Below are 22,390 nucleotides of genomic sequence, written 5' to 3'. Positions count from 1 at the left end.
AGAACAGAGGGCTTCTCTATAAGGGGTGCTGTGCTGGATGATGGGTGCTGTGCTGGGTGAGAGGTGCTTTGCTGGACGAGGGGTGCTGGGAGAGTTGTGCTGTGCTGTGATGGGTGAAGGGTGCTGTGCAGTGAGGAGAGATGGGTGCTGTGAGGGGAGAGCCTGGAGTGCTGTGCTTTGAGGAATGTGCCCTGTAGAATGTCAGACGCTCTGCACTAATGAGAGAAGATTCTCTGTAATGGCAGAGAGCTGAAGAGGAACCTAACACACAGAGAGAGGAACATCAAGACCCTGAAAAGGAGTGCCGTGGAGAAGACAGAAGAAGCATACAGTTGAAGAAGAAAGGTAAATGTTTTATTATAAATATTTTTGCACAAGAAAGAAGATGTTGGGCTGGGGCAGGAGAGACATAAGGGGGGAATGAGGCTGCATGGGATGGGAGCACAGCACAAGGTGGAAAGAAGCCAAAACACAGCAAGACCACGCCCACTTCTGTGAGGCCACACTCCTTTTCAGGATCCCACAGGGGGGAGGGGAGGGGGGGCATTAATTTGGCTAGGGCCGGTTCTGTCTGCTGCACACCCTTTTTGGTAGCTATGAGCAACATCTCCACTTCTAAAATCCCGCACTTTAGTAAATATACCCCTTGGTGCCATATTACACTGCCAAAATGTATCAACCATACAGTATATAAATGATTCAAATTTTTTGCAGAAGAGTTTTTTTTATTAATTTCTGAATATTTTATTCATCTGCTGTTCATGCAGGAGGAAATTAAAACAAAAAAACATTTACAATAGCTGATGCCGCATTTATTCAGTACAACCACATAAACTCACAGCACGATGGCAGAACACGCTGAGACATCTACATGTGTACAGCCATTAACCTTAAAGTCCAGAAAAAAAAGACCCACAAAAAATACAATGAGAATCTGCTGTAACTCTGCTGCTGTTTTCATGCACCGCACAGATCCCTCTAATTTTGTGCAGGACTTTGTGTTTAATATTGTGAAAAATCGTCTCTCCCATCACCCACTGTGGGAGCCAGAAGGTAGAGCTCATGAGTGAGCTCCAGCCTGGCTCGGGCCTTGGATGCAGCAGCCAATGAGAGTCTGTCTGACTCTCATTGGCTGCCAAAACAATTACACTGCTGCTTGGTAGTACGAGTGTACTACCCGGCATCGGCGGCGGTGTTTGTCACTGTGTCGTTTCCGCACTACACTGACTTGAAACCAGTGTCCTGGGCAGTGGCCGATGGTGCCCAGGGCACATGCCCTGCTCGACCCCCCCTAGATACGCCACTGGCTATAAGCGATACTGAGTCTATTCGCTATTCAATATCCAAGTAATTTAAACTGTTCCAAGGAAGTTTCTGTGTTAATTCCCTGCAACTGTAGCTAATTGTTTATAGTCAGAGGAAAGTTATAGTTCAGCTTTGTGCAATTTAAGTATGGACCATGGGCCAATAGACAGCTGGGCTCTATGCTAATTATCTTATTCTTAATAATAACAATTTTGTTGCTGGATAAATCTCCCTCTGCAGAGCCTTTATTTTTATCTCCAGTTGGCTGCTGCTGCCTGTGCCGCACTGTATACATGTATCTCCTGAGGTAAAACTTGAGCGCAGCACTATCTGACTGCTGTTACATGCGGAATTAACTGTGTGAATTTAATTGTAATTGTCACTCAGCCTTTACTCCATTACATTAGTTCTCCAGTCCTGTGGACTATTTTATTATAATATTATAGGGGCAGTACTATTGAGTCTCATAGGGCTTATATCTGCAGTGGTTGGCACTGTTCTAAGTGGGTGCAGTGTGCAGGAGGTAGGGCAGGAGGTGCCCTGTTATGTATAGGTGCTGCTAGGTTAGAGTAGTATGCGGGGTTCTGCTGTACTCACTCTCTTTCCGTAATGTGTAGTGTGTAGCTGCAGCACTGCACTTCTTTCAGATTGACACTAATCACTCTCCGGCCAGGAGGAGTAGTGCATAGTCCTAGAGAGTTGGTGGGACTCAACCCCCCCTCCACACACACACAGGCGCTTATTTAATAAAGGGATTGCTCATGCTGTAGGCGCGCGTTGCAAAAAGGGGCATGGTTTCACAATAGTATCCCCAATTTAATTATGCCACACAGCAGCACAATCTGCCTCTGATTCACATTACACCACAGTAGTAGTGCCACTAATACACATAATGTCCACAGTAGTAGTAGTGTCCCTTATACAATGTTCACAGCAGTAGTACCTGTTACACATAAGGCCCACAGCAGTAGTGCCCCTTATGCAATGCTCACTGTAGTGGTAGTGTAACACCCACCCGAGAGTCAATGCTAAAATCTGTTATGAGTGTGATGTCACGTTATAGTTTCTTACCAGTTCCCCAGCTCTGGATAGTCCTGGAACCATTCTGATGGTAAGTAGTAGATACAGGCAATAGGGTACACTTACAAGAAGTATTTATTTAGCAGCTTTTTTATACTATAAAGGCAATTGTTCACACCGACATTCAGTAAAACAATTACATTACCAAGAATGGACACTCTTTTAACAGAATAAAGATACACTTTGATCCATTTTTTTATTATGGCTGGAACTCTGGAATCCGGATCCAACTGTGGAAGTAACGGGTTAATGGTAAACATGCATATAACTGTCACATTCAAATGGCTTAACTCAGCATGAAGAAAGGTTAACGACAGTTACTTGGATTTATTACTCACTGCTCCTCCCTCACTGCTCCGCCTCCGTCCTGCTCAGTTCAATGGCATTCACGCCTTAGCTCTCGGCACTCTCTGGCCCAGCTGTCCGTCACCAAGAAGGGGAAAGGCTCAGGGGCGGCCCCTGTTGACGCTGCTTCCTCCCGGCAGTGTCTGTGGAGTTCTCTGGCTGCTCCGCACTCGGACCTCCTGCTGTCAGCTACGATCCTCGCTGCTCACACTGATCCCGGCAAAGGTTTTCTCACAACACGCTCCGGTAAGTCCCGTCTCCTTCACCTCAGGCAACACACTCCCAGCGGCCCCCGTGAGTCTCCCTCTTAAAGCCGCGGTCGCGTGCAGGTCCACTTTCCCACTACCCTCACGCGCCGCTCTGTCCCCTGAACTCCGTTGGGCAGGCTGAGAAGCAGCCTCCCCTTTTAACAGTCACAGTATCTTGACCTGGGTGCGTGCCCCCCCATTGCCTCTTAGTCCAGTGAGGGTGGGCAGCACCAGGTTTTCCTTTGCGAGGGGGTCACATGAGTGTAACTGGCCACTTCAACATAACATGTATTTCAATAAATCAACTTGCCTCTGCAGCTATTTATTACAGTGTAAATACATGAATTATTGTTTTAACATGCGGACATATATTTTTTAACCATGTATTATATAACATATCAACTGAACTGTACCCTCTAGGGGTATCACAGTAGTGCCCCTTATGCAGTGCCCACAGTGGTAGTGCCCCTTAGGCAGAGCCTACAGCAGTGGTGACCCTTATGCAGTGCCCCCAGGAGTGGTTACCCTTATGCAGTGCCCCCTTTGCAATGCCCCCATTAGTAGTGGCCCCAGTAGTAATGCCCTCTGTAGGGGTGTAGTAGGTATTACCGACAGCGACAGCCCGGCAATGGTGAAGATCCCGATTGTACCTAAGGTAAGTATCGCTAACCTAATTCTACCCCCTAACCCTCCTTTAGGGGTGCCTAACCCTAACCTCCCCCACAAGTGCCTAACCCTAATCTCTAAGTGCCTAAACCTAACCCCCCCTTCCTCTAGCCTAAACCTAAGTCCCCTGGGGGTACCTAACCCTAACCCCCCCTTTCCCTAGCCTAACCTAACCCTCCTGGGGGGTGCCTACCCATAAATCCACCCGGGAGCCCTAAACCTAACCCTCCCCCCCGCTGCTGTCCACACCCGGCTTACCTTCATTCGGTACGCCAGGCGTCAGTCTTTCGGTGTATGGTTAATGACAGGCATCGAGTTTTCGACACCTGTCATTAGTACTATGCCGGGATTAGAGAGTCTGGAAGCCAGCGGTCGGCATTTAGACCATCAGCTTCCAGACTACATCCCCCCGTAGTAGTGCCCTTGTAGTAATGCCACACAGTAGTAGTGCCCCCATTAGTAGACTTACCCTGTAGTAGTGCCCCCTGTAGTAATGCCTCCTGTAGTAGTGTCCCTCAGTAGTAATGTCCCCAGTAGTAGTGCCACCAAATAGTAATGCCACCTGTAGTAGTGCCCCAATTAGTAATGCCCCCAGTGGTAATGCACCCATGGTTGTGTCCCCAGTGGTAGTGCTGCCATTAAGAGTGCCCCCTGTAGTAGTGTCCCCATTAGTAATATCCCCTTTAGTAGTGCCCCATTAGTAATGCTCCCAATAGTAATGCCCGCATTAGTAGTGTCCCCTATGCAAAAAAACCCACAATACTTACCTTAAGCCCCGATCCTGCTGCCGTCCATCTGGCCGTCTGCTCCTCAGAACTATGGGAGAGTAGTCGTAGTGTACACTGCGGTAGCCGGAAGATGGAGCTCAGGAGCTGGGGTGCTGCTTTGGGAGCCAAGGAGCGACTTTGGGAGCAGAGGTGTGGCTTTGAGAGCCAAGGTGTTACTTATGCTGCTAGGTGCCAGCTTGGGGTCAAGGTGCAGCCAAGAGGGCCAGGGTACCACTTTGGCAGCAAGGTGCGGCCTTGAGGGTAGAGGTGTTACTTATGCTGCTAGATGCAACCTTGGGGGTCGAGGTGTGGCCAAGAGGGCTGGGGAGCCACTTTACCAGAAAGGTGCGGCCTTGATGGCCAAGGTGAGGTCTTGAGAGTTGAGTTGCGGCCTTGAGGGCTGAGGTGTGTCTTCGGAAGCAAGGAGCGGCCTTAAGGGCCAAGGTGCAGCCTTGAGGGCTGAGGTATGGATTTCAGCAGCAAGGTGCAGCCTTGAGGGCCAAGGTGATCCGAGCAGCAGGGACGTCACCAGGTGGAGTACTGTAGCCGCATGAGTGGCAAGGCCACAGGTCAGACCGGAGAATACCGCTGCTCCGTTGTACTGACAAACTCTAGATGGTGTAATTAGAATGCGGGTAAGAGGTACAACGATGCAGAGGTAAACACAGGAACAGGCACAGATGGGCAGAAACACGACTGGTAGGAACCGGAAGAACACGTACAGACACACTATAGCTGGCAAGCCATTGTTAAACCAGCAGACCAATAAAAGGTAAGGAACCAATAATTTTGCAAGGCAGGTGATTGAGGATAGTCCAAGTGGAGGGAACGCATCAGCCAGTATTCCCAAGACCATGTGCAGAAGTCCGTCGTCTCAGTCTCAAGTAGCTGTGGGCAACTTCCCAGTATGGCGTGTACATTGCACAGCAACAGAAGGAACTGTCCGGATGTGTGGCTGGAGAACAGGATGTCCAGGGAGAGGAGCAACCACAGGCAGACAAGAATGCAACAAGGCGTGCCGGCGACTTGTGACAGCATGGGCATGTTATGTTGGGGGCTTGTCAGTGACACTGCACCTGTCATAATAGGGCTGGTGCAAGTGTCAATGGTGCATACTATGGTACCCCAATGGTGGATTTTCCAGAACCACTGATGGTATTGCAGTGTGCATGGGCACTCAAAGTGGGCATCTCAGAGCTTGCACATCCCGGCATACGCTGTACACAAAAGGAAGGCTGACACTATAATTTCATATTACCACTGCTGTGGCTCCACAAAAAGACACAGCCACAGCGGTGAAAGCGTGCACCTCTGAATCATGCCTAGTGTCACCATAGTTAGTGAAGAATCGGGAGGACCCCACACCATTCCTCCCTCTCCTGATATTTTCACTACCAGCCTAGGCTTAACGGCCTAAGGCTGGTTATCAATTTTGTGGTCCTCTAGCAGGTTTTTCTTTTCTTGTTTTATTTTTAAAATGTTTGAATTTTTCCTAAATTTTAGGCGCAAAAGCCTGCACAGATCTGAGGAATCTGTGCAGTGCTTTCTACAAACTTGCCCATCTGAGGCAGGTCATTTATTTGGGTGGGTTTGGTGGTGGTGTTGCGACAGTTTCTAAAACCGCTGCTTAGTAAATCCAGGGTTTCTACACTTGTAATATTAAAAACATTGATGGTGAATTGATAATTAATTGTATTGTAAACTTTGGATCCTCAGCAGTTTTCCGTTGGCTTGGGCTTTATTAAATCTGCAGTTTGCAAAATGCAAAACCACCTCTTAGTAAATATACCCCTAAATGTGCACTTGGCAAAAGTCAAATATTTAAAATGTTCCAACAGTGTTTTGTTCAGACTGCTTTCAAATGTACTGTTTAGTGTATCTGGTGACAGACTCGTCAGATAATATGAAAAATACTTTAACAGATACATAAAACTGCTATTTAAATTCTGAGGCTGATTTAATGAAAGGAAATGTAATTATAATTGTAATTATGCTAATTGATTTTCTTTCCTGTAATATTGCTGATCTATGCACTAGTATCAAACTAAATCCTTTTCCATGATTTACTGCCTGTGACAGGATATGATGTCCCGTCCGAAAGATTTATACTAGTTTATGGTGCTCTTTTGTATTATTTGATTCTTTTCATGCCAGCGACAGTGACACCATATTTTGTTTCACCTCTGCAGTGCTATATTTGTGGCATAGTCCAGGGCTGGTCCTTTTCTGGTTGGCTCTACACCATTGATGGCAGAGGCACAGTGATTGTTTTTTTAGTTGCCAATGGCATAGGGCGAATGAAGATTAGCCCTAATGTGCAATTAAGCCCCACCTCCTTACCTGATTGGTCCACAGCCCGTGCGCAGCACAAGCAGATTTGTCCATCAATGGGTGAAACCATTGCAGGTTAACATTTTCACCTACTTTTGTATAAATTAGGTGCTAACCTTTCAGCCATGATGTGACCTGCTGTCCCCATACTCTAGTATAGAGACCTAAATTCTTCAAGCTCCGAAAATACCACATTTCAGAGCTTGACTGCAGGAACCTTTGTCTTTACTAATGGGAAGGAGTCCTGGTTGCATCACTAGACAGCTCCTTTTTGCCGGAATTTGCGCATTTGTGAAGCCAAGTTCACACATTCGCAGTAGCACTGGTGAGTCAGACTCAGCAGTGCTAAGTTTCACCGTTACTATTGTAGCGCTGAAAGAATTTGCGGGGATAGCTGATCTTTGGATCAGCTGTCGCTGCACCGGAGCAATGTTGAATTTCTCTGGTGCTCGCAGCGAGTTAGATACTTATTTAGTGAGGGTACCCGGCCCCTGATAATGAACAAAATGAATAGGCCCCATGACTTCCAGACTGAAGAGCAATGTTTGCACATAGACCTTTCCTACAACAAAAATGAAAACAATCTTAAAGAAATGTTGCTTTTATTTTTGCTGACTAACAAAGCCTGTGGATATACCACTCTGGCTATGAGCATTTTACTCTTGGTAAAAAGTGGACATTCCCTCGACAAATTGTGTTAATGGCAGTACATGTACATGGTTAGATATGTAAAGTAACAGAATCTTTAGAGGTTTCCTGCGTAAACGGTGATTATCACACATACTCAGAGACGGCGCGATGATGTCAGCTGGTACTGTGCAGCAAGGGGGCACCTGGCTAAAGAGGCGCCGCCACCTTCTCCATTTGCCTGGTACCCCCTGACATTTTGTTACCAGCGGGCACCCGATGGCTCCTTCCCTGCAGCCGGAGGTTGGAGCTCACTCCTGAGCTCTGGCTTACAGGCTCCACAGTGTGTGTAGGGAGAGATGTCATGATGTCTCCCATCGTGACGAGCGCGAGGAGTTGTCGGGCGATGGTGGGTGCAGGAGTGGGGCTTCAGGTAAGTTCAGTGTTGAGTGTGTTTCTGTGTCACTAGGTGTAAGGGGCACTACTACTGTGGGCATTGTGTAAGAGGCACTACCACTGTGGGCATTGTGTAATAGGCACTACTACTGTGGGCATTGTGTAAGAGGCACTACCACTGTGGGCATTGTGTAATAAGCACTACTACTGTGAGCATTGCATAAGTGGCACTACTACTCTGGGCATTATGTTTAAGTGGCACTACTACTGTGGGCATTGTGTAAGGGGCATAAATACTGTGGGTATTGTATAAGGGGCACTACTACTGTGGTATTGTATAAGGGGCACTACTACTGTGGGCATTATGTGTATAAGGGGTACTACTGTGGAAATTGGGTATAAAGGGCACTACTGTGAGCATTGTGTATAAGGGGCACTACTGTGTGTCGCAACGTGAATAAGGGGCATAACTATGTGGTGTAATGTGAATCAGGGGCACTATGTGTGGTGTAATGTGAATAGGATTGTGCTATTGTGTGGTGATATTTGAATTGGGGGTACTATTGTGTGGCCATGCCCCTTTCTTATTGAAAATGGGAGAGAGGGCTCAAATTTATAGTTTGCAGGGGGACGCCGAACACCCTAGCACCGGTCCTGCACATACTGTATATAATGTCTTCAAAACTGCCTGCGTAAAACCCCTTTTTTTACTAGGATTCTGTAATTTGAACATTTCTGACACGCTAATAAGCCAAACACTAATAACCTATATAACTCTGAAACTTTGATATTCGGGAATACATAATATAAGGATGATGATATAATATAATGATGATATAACGAATATCAAGCTCCATGGTCACCCAGGTGTTACCTGATTGTAAAGTCTGATCTGCATCACAATTTATCATGCCTGTCAGTTCCTGGTCGTCCTGCAGTCCGAGGAGTACATCTGGTGGTACCTTTAGTATAGTTTGTCTCCTACGATTTTACTATCTATGTTGGTGATTTTGGTTAATGTTGTTTTCTTACTGCTTAAACTAATACACATTTTTTTTAAATTGAGTATTTTTTATTGAAAATGTTTTCCAATTAAACAATACAATATAACAATAAAACAGCAAACAAAAAAACCCCAATAATTATCACACATCAAAAGCGTAAAACATATTCATCGCAAATATATAGAATAGCTAACAGAAATGTCACATTCGCAAACTGCAGAGCATAAAGAAATAAAAAAAAACTATAGCATATATAAACATATATAAGTATATGAAAAAGAGAATAGACTCAGTGCAGAATAGTATCAACATCATCTAGTACAGAATATACAATATATATTACTGTAGAGCAGTGGTTCTCAAACTCAGGGCCTGATTCAGAGCCCGACGCTCTGACCAGAGCGCTCGCTCTGAATCAGGGCCCTCCTACCTAAACTTGGAGCGGCCTCCATACAGCATATGCGAGCGGCCAAAAAGATGGTCGTGATGGTCAAGACCATCGCGACCATCGGGCTTGCGACGAGACCCTGCAGTAGGGTCTCGGTGACCGCAAGCCCTGGAGTGATTTTGGGTCTATCAGAGCCAAAATCACTCCCACTAGTGATGTCAGTGGGGCTGGACCCAGACGGTAGGCGTTCCCATGGGAACGCCTCCGTCTGGCAGCCACGCCCACCAAAGGGGGCGTGCTGTCACTCACCATCGACAGCACGCCCCCTTTGGTGCGAGACCCGGAGCGACGGCTTCCCCGTCGCTAGCCAGGTCTCGCGTATGCGCACGACGGAGCAGCCTTCGTCGTGCGCATGCGCACTAGGGCACCATCGACCCACTTGCGAGCGATCAGCGCTCGCGAGCGGGTCTGAATCAGGCCCTCAGTCCTCAGGACCCCACACAGGTCACGTTTTGCAGGTAACCCAGCAGGTGGACAGGTGTATTCATTACTCGCTGACACATTCTAAAAGATTCACAGGTGGAGCTAATTATTTCACTTATGATTCTGTGTGGAAACCTGGAAAACATGCACTGTTTATTGTCCTGAGGACCGAGTTTGAGAACCTGTGCGCTAGAGCATTAGCACTTAAATGCTAGGGCACAGAATGTAGAAACCTCCATTCCCAATATGCATTAAATAATCATACATACTGTACGCAGCATCAAGCAAGATCTAACTATAGTCTGACTCCCAATCAATAAACATAACATAAAATTTAGAGTCTAGGTAAAATATGCTGATCTGGCGGCAACTTAGCATATGTAGATTGTAACCATCTCTGCCAAATTTGGTCAAACTTGGATTCAGCTTTACGAGTAGCATATAAATACCACTCATGAGATATTGTGGTATTAACTAGAGAAACCCACGCTTGAAACAAAGGACCCGTAGTAGCCATCCACACTCTCGCTATACAAACTTTGGCCAAGGTACATAAATTAAGAATGTATTGTCTAGTGTACCTATCAAAAACATCCTCGGCCAAAGTACTGTACCAAGAGTACAAACTGCCGGAGTCAAAGCAGATTGGGGTATATTTAATTATGCAATCACTTCAATTACCTGGCCCCAGAAACTGTTCACCTTTGGGCAGGACCAAAGGAGATGCCAAAAGGTCCCTTGGGAAGGAATTGGTATGAAATACCGCCGGCTGCATGGCCGGCGGTCCGATTCCCGTCAGCGGCAGCCCGACAGGAGCAGAGTGCGACGCAGCGGAAGCCCGACAGTGCTGGAAATGCCGATCGTGGATAGGTAAGTATCCACTAACCTAACCTAACCTAACCCCCCTAACCCTCCTTAGGGGTGCCTAACCCTAACTTCCCCCCCAAGTGCCTAACCCTAATCCCCCCTCTAAGTGCCTAACCCTAACCACCCCCTTCCCCGCTGCCTAAACCTAAGTCCCCCGGGGGGGTGCCTAACCCTAAGTCCCCCTCGGGGGTGCCTAACCCTAACCCTCCCGGGGGGGTGCCTAACCCTAAGTCCCCCCCGGGAGCCCTAAACCTAACCCTCCCCCCCGCGGCTGTCCGCTCGTGGTGCCCGGCATCACTACGATCATGATGCCGGGTGCCGGTGTCCCGGCGTCGGGGAAATGCGGGCGTCTACATCTAGACGCCCGGCATTTCACCCATGCCGGGATAAGACAGTCGGGAAGCCGGCTGCCGGTATTTAGGCAGTCGGCTTCCCGATTGCCTCCCCTTGGGAACACCCACATTTAGGACAAATATCATCAGCACGCCCCCCAAATTGAAGGAGACGTACAGAAGTGAGGTAAGTCCTGTGTAGTATAAATAATTGAATTTGCTGGAATCTAAAAGCTGTCATGGATTCTCTTTGACTACCAAGGGCCAGAGACCAGTACTTATCACACATTGGGCCTACCTCCTTTTCCCACTTTTGTTTAAGACTTGGATGGTTAGATGGATGGTGAGCATTCATAATAAAGGAGTAAAGGCATGAGAAAGTTCTACGAGCATTTAGGGACAATAGGAACAACTTGAGCACAGAATCCTGTAACATAAGAAGTGCACCCGCAAATTGTGTATTTAAAGCGTGTCTATGCTGTAAATAGCTGAAGAATAGTGTATGGGGAAGATTGAATTCACTACGTAATTGGGTAAATGATTTTAGAACATTATCGCAATAGACCTGTCTCAACACAGTTATTCCTCTACTGCCCCATACTGCTTCCGCCTCTAAGGATAATAGATCTGGCAATGCTCTAGCATTCAAACTAATACACATTTTCATGTCTTTCCTTAAAATGAAAACAAAACAAGTCCTGAAATTTTCTGCAGAGCAGGTGTGAATATTTTAATTTCATTCTCAGTATGAGGAGTGTTCAGTTATTAAAACCATTTGGTAGGATTTGAGGCACATCTTAATTAGCTGCAGAGGGGTTAACAGCTTGAAAAGAGTCTGCAATGACTGTACCTGTGGTTGTGTCTCTGCCACGCACTATCTATCAAGGGCATGACAGTTGAGATTCATTTCAAGACCAAGAAAATGCCAGCTAATCCTTTCTGCAAGACATTGATAGACTAGCGACTTGGGAAGGATTGTACAACAGTAATGAAATTAGGCCTGAAACTGCTAGTGGATTGCAGATAATTACCCTTGTCTGTCACCGAGAATAACAATCTTCCAAAGCCATTGACACCATCCCAGTCTCTCCCATCTTTTCAGACACAACTGCTTCTGATGCAAAGTCACAGTGAGCTCACCACAGCAATTTAGACTCCCGGACACAATATCATTTTACTGATCTTCATATTTAGATGTAAACAGAGCTGGCATTAGATTTACGGGTGTGCATTTCATACATTGACATGATTTCCATTGCCTCCAGGCAAGCCACAACTACAATTGCTGTATCCTCCTGATGACATCTCAGCATGTACAATTGTGCTTCTTCTAGTGGAAACTATTAGTTCACCATTAGTGACTGTGGTTAATAAGGGTAAAACGTGAGATATGTAAAGTAATATTATAGGATGAAAACTAAGCTACTAGCAACTTAATCCGAGTCTGAAATTGTTCACTAAAATATTTGATACATTTTATATCAGCAAAGTAAACAATATAATCCCACCACTGATATTTATACATGCAAATGTAAAGGTCACTTTACAGAATTATTAACATCCATAATATTTCTTGAGAATTAATAAAAATGAATAGCAAAATCAAATGCTATTTATACGTGGCATATATTTTCCTTTTAACAAAATAAACCAAAATGCCGATAACCATTTATTTCATCAAGTATAATAGATTATGAAATAAACATAACTAAGAATTAATGACTACAGTATTTTATAATGACATTGATAGTCTTCCCTGCACTGTCAGCAGATCCTTTATTAAAGTCAATAAATGCTAATGGATTTCTCACTCTTGCATTCTTTTGTTTTTTCAATCTCTTCATTTTGATGCCAGATGACCCTGATTCGAGAAGACAATTGAATGAAAAATTGATAACCACAATAATTTTTGGTCCTTTTTGTAGTTCTTTATGACATGCTATCCCTTTCAGATTCTCAAAGTGGGACATGTGACTCAAATTTTACTTGCATTCGACTCAATTTTACTTGCAGTCATACAAAGCATATGCAAATACAGTACTTTGGTATATTAATCATGTATATATCACCATAAAACACACACTTAGGGGGAGATTCTGTCCTGTTCTGAGAGTACCCGTCCTGTAAATCCCTTCTGAAACACCTGGCTGGTGTGAAAGAGAGTAATAGAATACTCTGACCCCCTTAATTTATAAACAAATGTGGTCTCCCTAGTAAAAATTTACTTAAAATCGTGGTTTGACATAATCCAACGGCAAGAAACTCTATACCAAATGACTACTACCTAGGACTACCAGGCACAAAGTTAATTATGTTCCAGTGAATTTGGCTACTTATTAGTCAATCAGCCAATCAGAAGCTGTCTTTTACCTGTAATTGGTAAACTGTCACTTGAAATACTTCATGGGCAGCACAGACGGTGTAATGGTTAGCGTTACTGCCTCACAGCACTGAGGTCGTGAGTTCGATTCCCATCATGGCCCTAACTGGATGGAGTTTGTATATTCTCCCTGTGCTTGCGTGGGTTTCCTCCGGATACTCAGATTTCCTCCCACACTACAAAATATACTGGTAGGTTAATTGGCTCCAAACATAAATTACCCCTAGTGTGCAGGTATGTAAGCATGTGGTAGGGAGCATAGATTGTAAGCTCCACTGGGGCAGGGACTGATGTGAATCCAAATATTCTCTGTAAAACGCTGCGGAATATGTGTGCGCTATATAAATAACTGGTAATAATAATGATCTAAATACATTCTAATGTGACAAAAACGGGATGGCAGTTTTAGATTGGGCAGTTCAGATTCATTTGGTGTTGTCTTTAATAAATTGTGTGGTTTAGAAACTGCACATACACATCACAGGGCATGAAAACCTGTCTTTTGATGAAACCACAGGTTAGTAAATAGTATTGTACATGTTAGACACACACCCCTGACCCATCCACACCCATAAAATGGACCTCGGCAGTGTGCATCAATTCCATTACAAGTTGAACAGTTTTGCCTTTGCTTTTCTTTCAGAGTGCCAGTAAATAAACATTTGACATACTTACACTGCAGTTCCAAGATATTTATTGATAGTCTCATTAACATCTCAATAGTTGTTTTGGCCTTAGAATGTGTGTATAACTGATGATTGCCACCAGATGGCAGTATACAGTCACTGGTCAAAGCTGTTTTGTGATGTAGTTTAAGCTGTTCAAAAAAATGTTCTGTACTGTACTTAAAAAAGATGAAGATGAATGTACTGTACTTTCTCTGTAGATGACAAGCACCTAAGATAGCTTAACATTTATGTAGTGATAAAATAAATTAACTGCAATAATATAAATACATGTCATAATAATAATAAATCATATCATAATAGTATTGCAGTATGCATCCTTTTACTGCAGAGGAGTATACTTTCTAGTGATACCAATGTAAGTGGATGCGGCATGTGCAGGAGTTTAGGTAATATGTCAGTCAGTAATCATCAGTAACACTTCCCTTGGCACAAATTAGCTTCCAAAAATGTCTTATAACCAGCTTAGAGTATTTCCATTCTAGGTTGAGGAATTTTTCTTCCTTGCAGAACTATCCCAGCACAGAAATCCGTTTCTTGCATCTCCCCCCAGCTATTCAATAGTATCCCGCCAACTTCCTAGTAAAGTGGGCAGGACGGGGAGACTTTCCAAGCAATTTGTGTGTCAGTAGGGAGGAGCTAATTCACGCGAATCGCCGCATTTAGCCCCACCCCCTCCTCAAGGACCCACGAATTGCGGGCATTTCCTGTAAAGGGGGCGGGCCTAATGACGACTATAGTCAGACTCCGCCCCCTGAAGATGACAGCAGCCAGATCCCCTCCCAGGAAGGTGCAGCAAGAACTCGGTAAGTATGTACAAGAGCTATAATAAATCTACCCCAAAAGCTTGGTACATTCACACTAGAGATGAGCGGGTCCGGTTCTCCGAGAACCCGAACTTCAGGATCCGGGATGAGAACTGAGTCCGGTTCAGGTTTTCCCACCATGCTCAGATCTCAAAACAAGGTAAAACGCCATCCTCCTGCTGTCGGATTCTCACGGGGTTTTGGATCCTATAAAGGTTACAGCGCTGTGGAGAGTGAAAAGGAAGCTAGGTAGGGGCTGTGCTGTTGTTGTCCATAGCAGCTGTGCTGTTGCTGTGCATAGGGACTGGCTGCTGTTGTCATAGGGGCTGGCTGCTATTGTCCATAGGGGCTGGCTGTGCTGTTGTCCATAAAGGCTGTGTTGTTGTCTATAGGAGCTGTGCTGCAGACAGAAGAAGAGGGGGGCTTCAGTGGCTCCTGTGTCACTACAGTCCATAAAGGGGTGCTGCTGTGTTCTCCAGGGGGAGCTCTGTCCATCTGGGGTGCTCCCCCCAAGTGCAGAAAATAATAATATTTTTTCTGTGTTTGTGAATTGTGTGCACAGTAGCCGCACGTGCATCAACAATGTAGTGCCAAGCGTGCGCCTGTGTCATAAGTAAAGGGCCGGCTGGCTTGACCGTTAAAGGGAGCTGTAACCCCCAAAGTGCACTCCAAACAAAATAAAAAATATTTTCTGTGTTTGTGAATTGTGTGCACTGTGGCTGCACGTGCATCAACAAAGGAGCAGCGCCAAGTGTGCGCCTGTGTCCCATTAGTAAAGGGCCGGCTGGCTTGTCCGTTAAAGGGTGCTCTTCACCCCCAGTGTGAAAACAATAAAAATAAAAAAGTGTTTTTTTCTCTGTGTGTGTGTGTGCATTAGTCGCACTTATCAACAACATAGCTGTGCCAAGCGTGTTGCCTGTGTCATTAATCAAGGGGCTGCTGCAGGGGTGCTCTCCCCCCAGTGTAATTTTTTTTTAAAAATTATAAAAGTGTTTTTTTTTCTGTGTGTGTATTTGTGTTAGCCAGACTTATCAGCAACGTAGCTGTGCCAGGGGTGCTTCCTCTGTCGTTTATCAAGGGGCTGCTGCCTCATTCAGAGGTGCTGTCCCCCCCAATGTAAAAAATATATAAAAAATTAATAGAAGTGTTTTTTTTTCTGTGTGTGTGCACGTTAGCCACACTTAGCAACTGTGCCGGGATGCTGCTTGTGTCATTTAGCAAGGGGCTGCTGCCTCGTTCAGGGGTGCTCTTCCTCAGTTTAAAAAGGTTTTTTTGTGTGCGTTAGCTGCAACTTAGTTGCGCTATAATTGCTTGGTGACACTCCTGCAGGACCGCAGTGAGAATGGAGGACAGTCACATGACCGGAGAGCAGGAACCACATACCAGTCTTGTAGCTGCTGGCAGCAGATGCCGATGCAAGGCCGTCAACATCATCTATGAAGGCCGTTGCCCCAGAGCTTAAGTCAGGCCATGTAAAATCAACTTTTACCCTGTTAAAGAAAAAAAAAATCTACAGCTAAGCTAGCTTTAGAGAAACAAAAAATTGGCAATATGCCATTCACTACACGAAGTGGCAAGGAATGGATAAGGCCTTGGTCTTTATTTATGACTGGTGGTTCTAGTTGTGATGATTTAAGCCCTTCTGCTTGTAGTAGATGTATAAAAAAAATTTAAATTGTTAAGACGAGTAAGACACTGGAAAAAACGGTGTGCTCCGAAAAATCATAAATCCTTGAGGAGAGTGCAAGTGTGTCCACAGTTGCCATGTGTGAGCCTGACCTTTCAAATAGTGTACTTAAAGAGGATCCTCCTTCCAACATTTGTGTTCCCTCTATAAATACGGGGAAGGGCAGTCAACATATTGCTTACGTAGAAATCAAGGATGCTTCTGTGGAATTGCGCCAGGAAAATGAGAATGATATTCCTGTAGTAATTGGTGCTGCCGCTAACTAGGATGATGAGGATGTTGCTGATGAGGATGTTGATGCTGAGTAGGATGTTGTTTGTGCAAATCAGGCAACAGTTGTTGCCCATGGTATGAAAAAGCCCATTGTCATGCCGGGGCAAAAGACAAAAAAAATCCACCTCTCATGTGTGGAATTATTTCCACCCAAATCCGGACAACAACTGTCAAGCCATCTATAGCCTTTGCAAAGCAAAGGAACCTAACCATCTACGAACCTCTTCTCTCTTGCATCACTTGCAGCGCATTCATCAAAAGTGTTTGCAAAATATAGACAGTTTGGCTAACAAAATTGTAACAACGAGCAGTCCAGTGTCACCTACCTGCTACCTACTCTCTACATCCATGCTACATCCAAGTGCCTGCGATCTCCACCATCAACACCTGCATCATCAACATCCTCAATTTTTATTGGAAGTAGTACTGCATCCAATTTCCAAAGAAGAATGACTGACTCATCTCCTATCCGTGATTCCTCAGAAGGATCCTTGACTGCTATGCCTGTTTCTGCTGCTGCTGTTGCTGTGATTGGATCTTTATCCCAGAAGGGGACCAGGAGGAAGACTACTTGTAGAACTTTAACAAAAGAATTGACTGTCAAACAATCCTTTGCAAGGGGGAGCAAGATTGACAATAGTCACCCAGCTGCACAGTGGATTACTGACACCATAACAGCTATGCTGGTATTAGATGTGCATCCAGTGTCCGCCATTAATGCAGTGGGTTTTAGACAGTTAATTGAGTGTCCCCGCTACCAGGTCCCTTCTAGATTCCACTTTGCTAGAACAGCAATTCCCAGTCTGTACAAGGACATTAAAAAAACCTTATTAATGTCCTCCGAAATGCCGTTGTACCCACTGTCCACTTGACCACTGATATGTGGACAAGCGGAACAGGGCAGACTAAGGATTACATGACTGTGACAGCCCATTTAATAGCTGTTTTGCCTACAGTGGTGCAAACAGCAACAGCAGCATCATCTAACAAATGTCAGCTCATTCAGAGACAGGCTACTCTGTGCATCACCAGTTTCACTAATAGGCATACTGTGGAAAAACTCTTATCATCTTATCACTGCAAAATTGCTTACCCCGCTTGCACTCTCCTCGGGATTTGTGATATCTGACAATGCCACCAATATTGTGAGAGAATTACATCTGGGCAAATTCCAGCACGTCCTATGTTTGCTCACACAATTAATTTGGTGGTGCAGCATTTTTAGAAAAATAATACGGACGTACAGGATATACAACAGGTGGCCCAAAAGATTTCGGGACATTTTCGATATTCAACGAGTGCATGTCGAAGATTGCAGCACCAGCATGTACTGTTGAATTTGCCCTGCCATCAGCGGAAGCAAGAGGTAGTAACTTGGTGGAATTCTACCCTCTATATGCTTCAGCGGATGGAGGAGCAGCAAAAGGCCATCCAGGACTACACAACAGCCTATGACATAGGCCATGGTGTGGGAATACACCTTACTCAAGCACAGTGGAGAATAATTTCCATGCTGTGCAAGGTTCTCAAACCCTTTGAACTTGCCACATGTGAAGTTAGTTCAGAGTGACACTGCCAGCTTGAGTCAGGTCATTCCCCTCATCAGACTTTTGCAAAAACAGCTGGAAAAACTGAAGGAGGAGCTGAAATGGTTCGATTCCACTAAGTATTTCGAACTTGTGAATCAAGCCCTTGATTCACTTCGCCAGGATCCAAGGGTCATCAATCTCTTGAAATCAGATCACTATATATTGGCGACTATACTTGATCCTAGTTTTAAGTCATACATTGTGTCTTTTTTTCAGATGGACATAAATCTGAAAAGATGCAAAGAGCTGTTGGCGAAAAACTTGGCAGCTGAAGCAGCACATGACATCGCATTATCTCCTCCTTCAGTTTCTGAGGCTGCCAGGAAAAAACTACATTTTAGTAAGAGACCCACTGCTGGTGGTGATGCAGATCATTCAGCAAAACATGATGATGACATCTGGTCAAATCTGAAAGAACTGCCTACAATTACTGACATGTCTACCGTGACTTCCTCTGATACGGTCACCATTCAGAGGATGGTTGATGACTATTTTAGGGATAACATCCAAATAGGCATGTCAGAATGTCTGTTTCACTACTGGCAGGAAAAAGAGGCAATTTGGAGGCCCTTACACAAGCTGGCTTTGCTTTATTTAAGTTGCCCATCCTCCAGTACTGTACTCCGAAAGAGTTTTCAGCGCAGCCGGGAACCTTGTCAGCGATCAGCGTAGGAGGTTACTTCCCCCAAAATGTCCACTGTGCATTGGCAGCTTGGATCATTTCTGCCAATATACACTGTGCTTGTTTTGTGGGGGCCCAAACAAACCAATCATTTCAGCCACAAGTGGCAGTCCCTGTCGCTGAACTGATTGGTTTATTAAATTGTGCATGTCCTGTATACTTAAAGGTGGGTGGGAGGGCCCAAGGACAATTCCATCTTACACCTCTTTTCTTTGCATTATGTGCTGTTTGGGGCATTGCTACCTGTAATTTAAAATTTTTATAGTTTCTGAAACTGCCATCCTGTCGATCACTGCAGTGCCACTCTGTGACATGTTGAAAGCTGAACTGCCACATGTAAGTGCCATCCACTGCTGTTGCTTAGCTTAGTCAGCCACTAGTTGGATGCAACCTTTTGGCCTAAACTGGATGAAATCAATATTGTGAGCTGTGAGGTGGTCAAAATTGACTAGAAATGACTGGAAATTATTATTATTATCATTTAATTATATGGCATCACAAGTGGTACAATACAATGCAGGACAAGGGCATGGATAATATACATTGATACATTGGTGGCCATAACACCCAAATAAGCAAAAGAGCATAAGCAACCAAGTGTTAGGTGTCCTAGTGGTGGGTAAGAAGTAAATGAAAATAAAGTAAGGAGAAGCACAAGAGGGTAGAGGGCCCTGCTTGCAAGAGCTTACATTCTCAAGGGGAGGGGCAGACATACAGGCATGATACAGATGGGGAAGACCGGGAGGAGGGAGCATATAGCAGCAAGTTAGAATGAGAGCTGGAAAGTATTGATGAAGTAGTGAGGTCTTGAGAGTCTGTTTTGAAGGATTGTAGAGAGGTGGAGAGTCTGATGGGGAAAGAGAGAGAGTTCCTAAGGTGGGGAGCAGCATGGGTAAAGTCTTGGAGGCGGGAGTGGGAGGAAGTAATCAGTTGGCAGGAGAGGCAGCGTGCATTTGTTGAACAAAGAGGGCAGACAGGAGAGTGAAGGGAGATGAGGTCAGAGAAGTAAATGGGAGAAGAGTGTGTGAGGGCTTTGTAAGCAAGTGTGAGAACCTTGAACTGGGTTCTGAAGGGGAAGGGGAGCCAGTGGAGGGATTGTAAAGGAGGGGAGGCAGATGTAGAGCATTTGGAGAGAAAGATGAGTCAAGTGGCAGCATTGAGGACAGACTGGAGAGGAGAGAGATGGAAGTTGGGGAGGCCAGATAAGAGAAGGTTACAGTAATCCAATCTGGAGATGACCAGTGAGTGTATTAGGGTCTTAGTAGCATCCTGGGTCTGATCCTGGAAATATTTTTGAGATGGAAATGACAGGACTGTGAGAGGTTCTGGATATGTGGTTTGAAGGAGAGGGATGAATCCAGGGTAACTCCAAGACAGCGCACTTTGGGGCTAGAGGAGATAGTTGTTCCATCAATTGATAAAGAATTAGTGGAAAGTGAGGTAATGTGGGAGGGTGGGAAGATGATCATCTCAATCTTAGGCATATTAAGTTTAAGAAAACGCTGGGACATCCAGGAAGAGATAGCAGAGAGATAGTTGGAGATACGAGTGAGGAGAGAGGGAGAGATTTCAGGGGAGGAAAGGTAGATCTGAGTATCATCAGCATAGAGATGGTAATGGAGGTCAAAAGAGCTGATGAGTTCACCTAGAGATGATGTATAGAGGGAGAAAAGGAGTGGTCCAAGAACAGAATCTTGGGGAACACCTACTGTGAGAGGATGTGGGGGGTAAGAAAAGCCATGAGAGGAGACAGCGAAGGATCGGTCAGAGAGGTAGGAGGACAGCCAGGAGAGAGCAGTGTCACGTAGCCCAAGGGAGTGAAGGAAGAATGAGCAGAGAGTAGTGGATTTGGCAATATGGAGGTCGTTGCTGACTTTAGTGAGGGCAGTTTCAGTGGAGTGGAGAGAACGGAAGCCAGACTGAAAGGGGTCAAGGAGGGAGTGAGAGGAAAGAAAGGTGGTAAGGCAGTTGTAAACAATATGCTCAAGGAGTTTGGATGCATAAGGGAAGAGAGAGATGGGTCGGTAGTTGGCAAGAGTGTTAGGCTCAAGGGTAGGTTTTTTGAGAATGGGGGAAACAAGGGCATGTTTGAATGAAGAAGGAACAGTGCCAGAAGAGAGGGAGAGATTGAGGAGGTGGGCAAAGATGGGAACAGACACAAGGAGAGAGGTAGCGGAGCAGACGTGAAGGGATAGGCTCAAGGGGGAGGTGGAAGGGGGGGACTGGATAAGGGTCATGACTTCCACTCCCGATACAGGGGAGAAGGATGTTAGTGTAGGTAAAATGGAAGGGGAGGGATGATCCAGAAAAGGAGGAGGTGTAGTGCTGGGGGACTGGTGGGAAATGATATCCTGACGTATGGAGTAAATTTTAGATGTAAAGTAGGTAGCAAAGTCAAGGGCAGAGAGCAAGGAGGGTAGGCGAGGAGGGGGTGGACAGAGGAGGGAGTTCAGGGTGGTGAAGAGACACTGGGGATTTGAGGACTGGGAGGAGATGAGGTGCTTGAAATATGACTGTTTAGAGAGGGAAAGGGCAGCACTGTATGATGAGAGCATAAATTTGAAATGGAGAAAATCTGCCTTAGAGTGTGACCTTCTCCACTGTCGCTCGGCGGTTCGTGAACACTTTTGCAGATATCTGGTGCATTTGGAATGCCAGGGTTGAGGTGTGGATCTGCGAGGATGAGTAGTGATTGACGGAGCAACAGAGTCAAGAGCAGAAGTAAGGGAGGCATTGTATGGGGAAGCAGCTTGTTCAGGGCAGGAGAGAGAGAGCAAAAGGGACAGAAGCGAGTCAAGTAGGAAAGAAAAAGAAACTGTGTCGATAGCATCAATGTTACTCCTAGTGAAAGTGGCCTTAGGAGGTAGAGGAGGGGGAGGAGAGAGGGATAAGTTAAAAGAGAGAAGGTGATGGTCAGAGAGAGGGAATGGGGAATTGGAATAATAAGAAATAATATATGTGGAAATATATAATGGAAATATATGTTATTGAAGTTAATATTACTGTAGGAACAAAAAAGGCCCAAATTATGTGATTTTAGCTGTTTCTATGATTTTTTTGAAAAATATCCAGATCCAAAACCAAAACCAAAACAAGCAAGGGTGGTTTTGCCAAAACCAAATACAGATCCAAAACACAAGGTAGATACAGATCCAAAACCAAAACACGGGGGTCCGCGCACATCTCTAATACACACTACTAGATATATCTTTCAATCGAACGACAAACGATATATCGGTAGCAGTGATATATCAGCGTATGTGTGTACACCAGATATGACTGTGAACGACGTAGTTCATAGGCATACCAGCTCGGCCCTGCAACACAGAACCAGGCCCAGTTTCCTATATCAAAATTAATTATTGAGACACAATAAACACATGAATATATCCATCTGTTAAAATCCTAAAAAATTACTGCAGTCACATAAACTATCTATATAATAATT

Source organism: Taudactylus pleione, unplaced genomic scaffold, assembly GCF_031769625.1.
Source record: "Taudactylus pleione unplaced genomic scaffold, aTauple2 ptg000107l, whole genome shotgun sequence".
Lineage (NCBI taxonomy): Eukaryota > Metazoa > Chordata > Amphibia > Anura > Myobatrachidae > Taudactylus > Taudactylus pleione.
The sequence above is the reverse complement of the archived record's forward strand: the minus strand, read 5'-3'. Positions refer to the sequence as shown.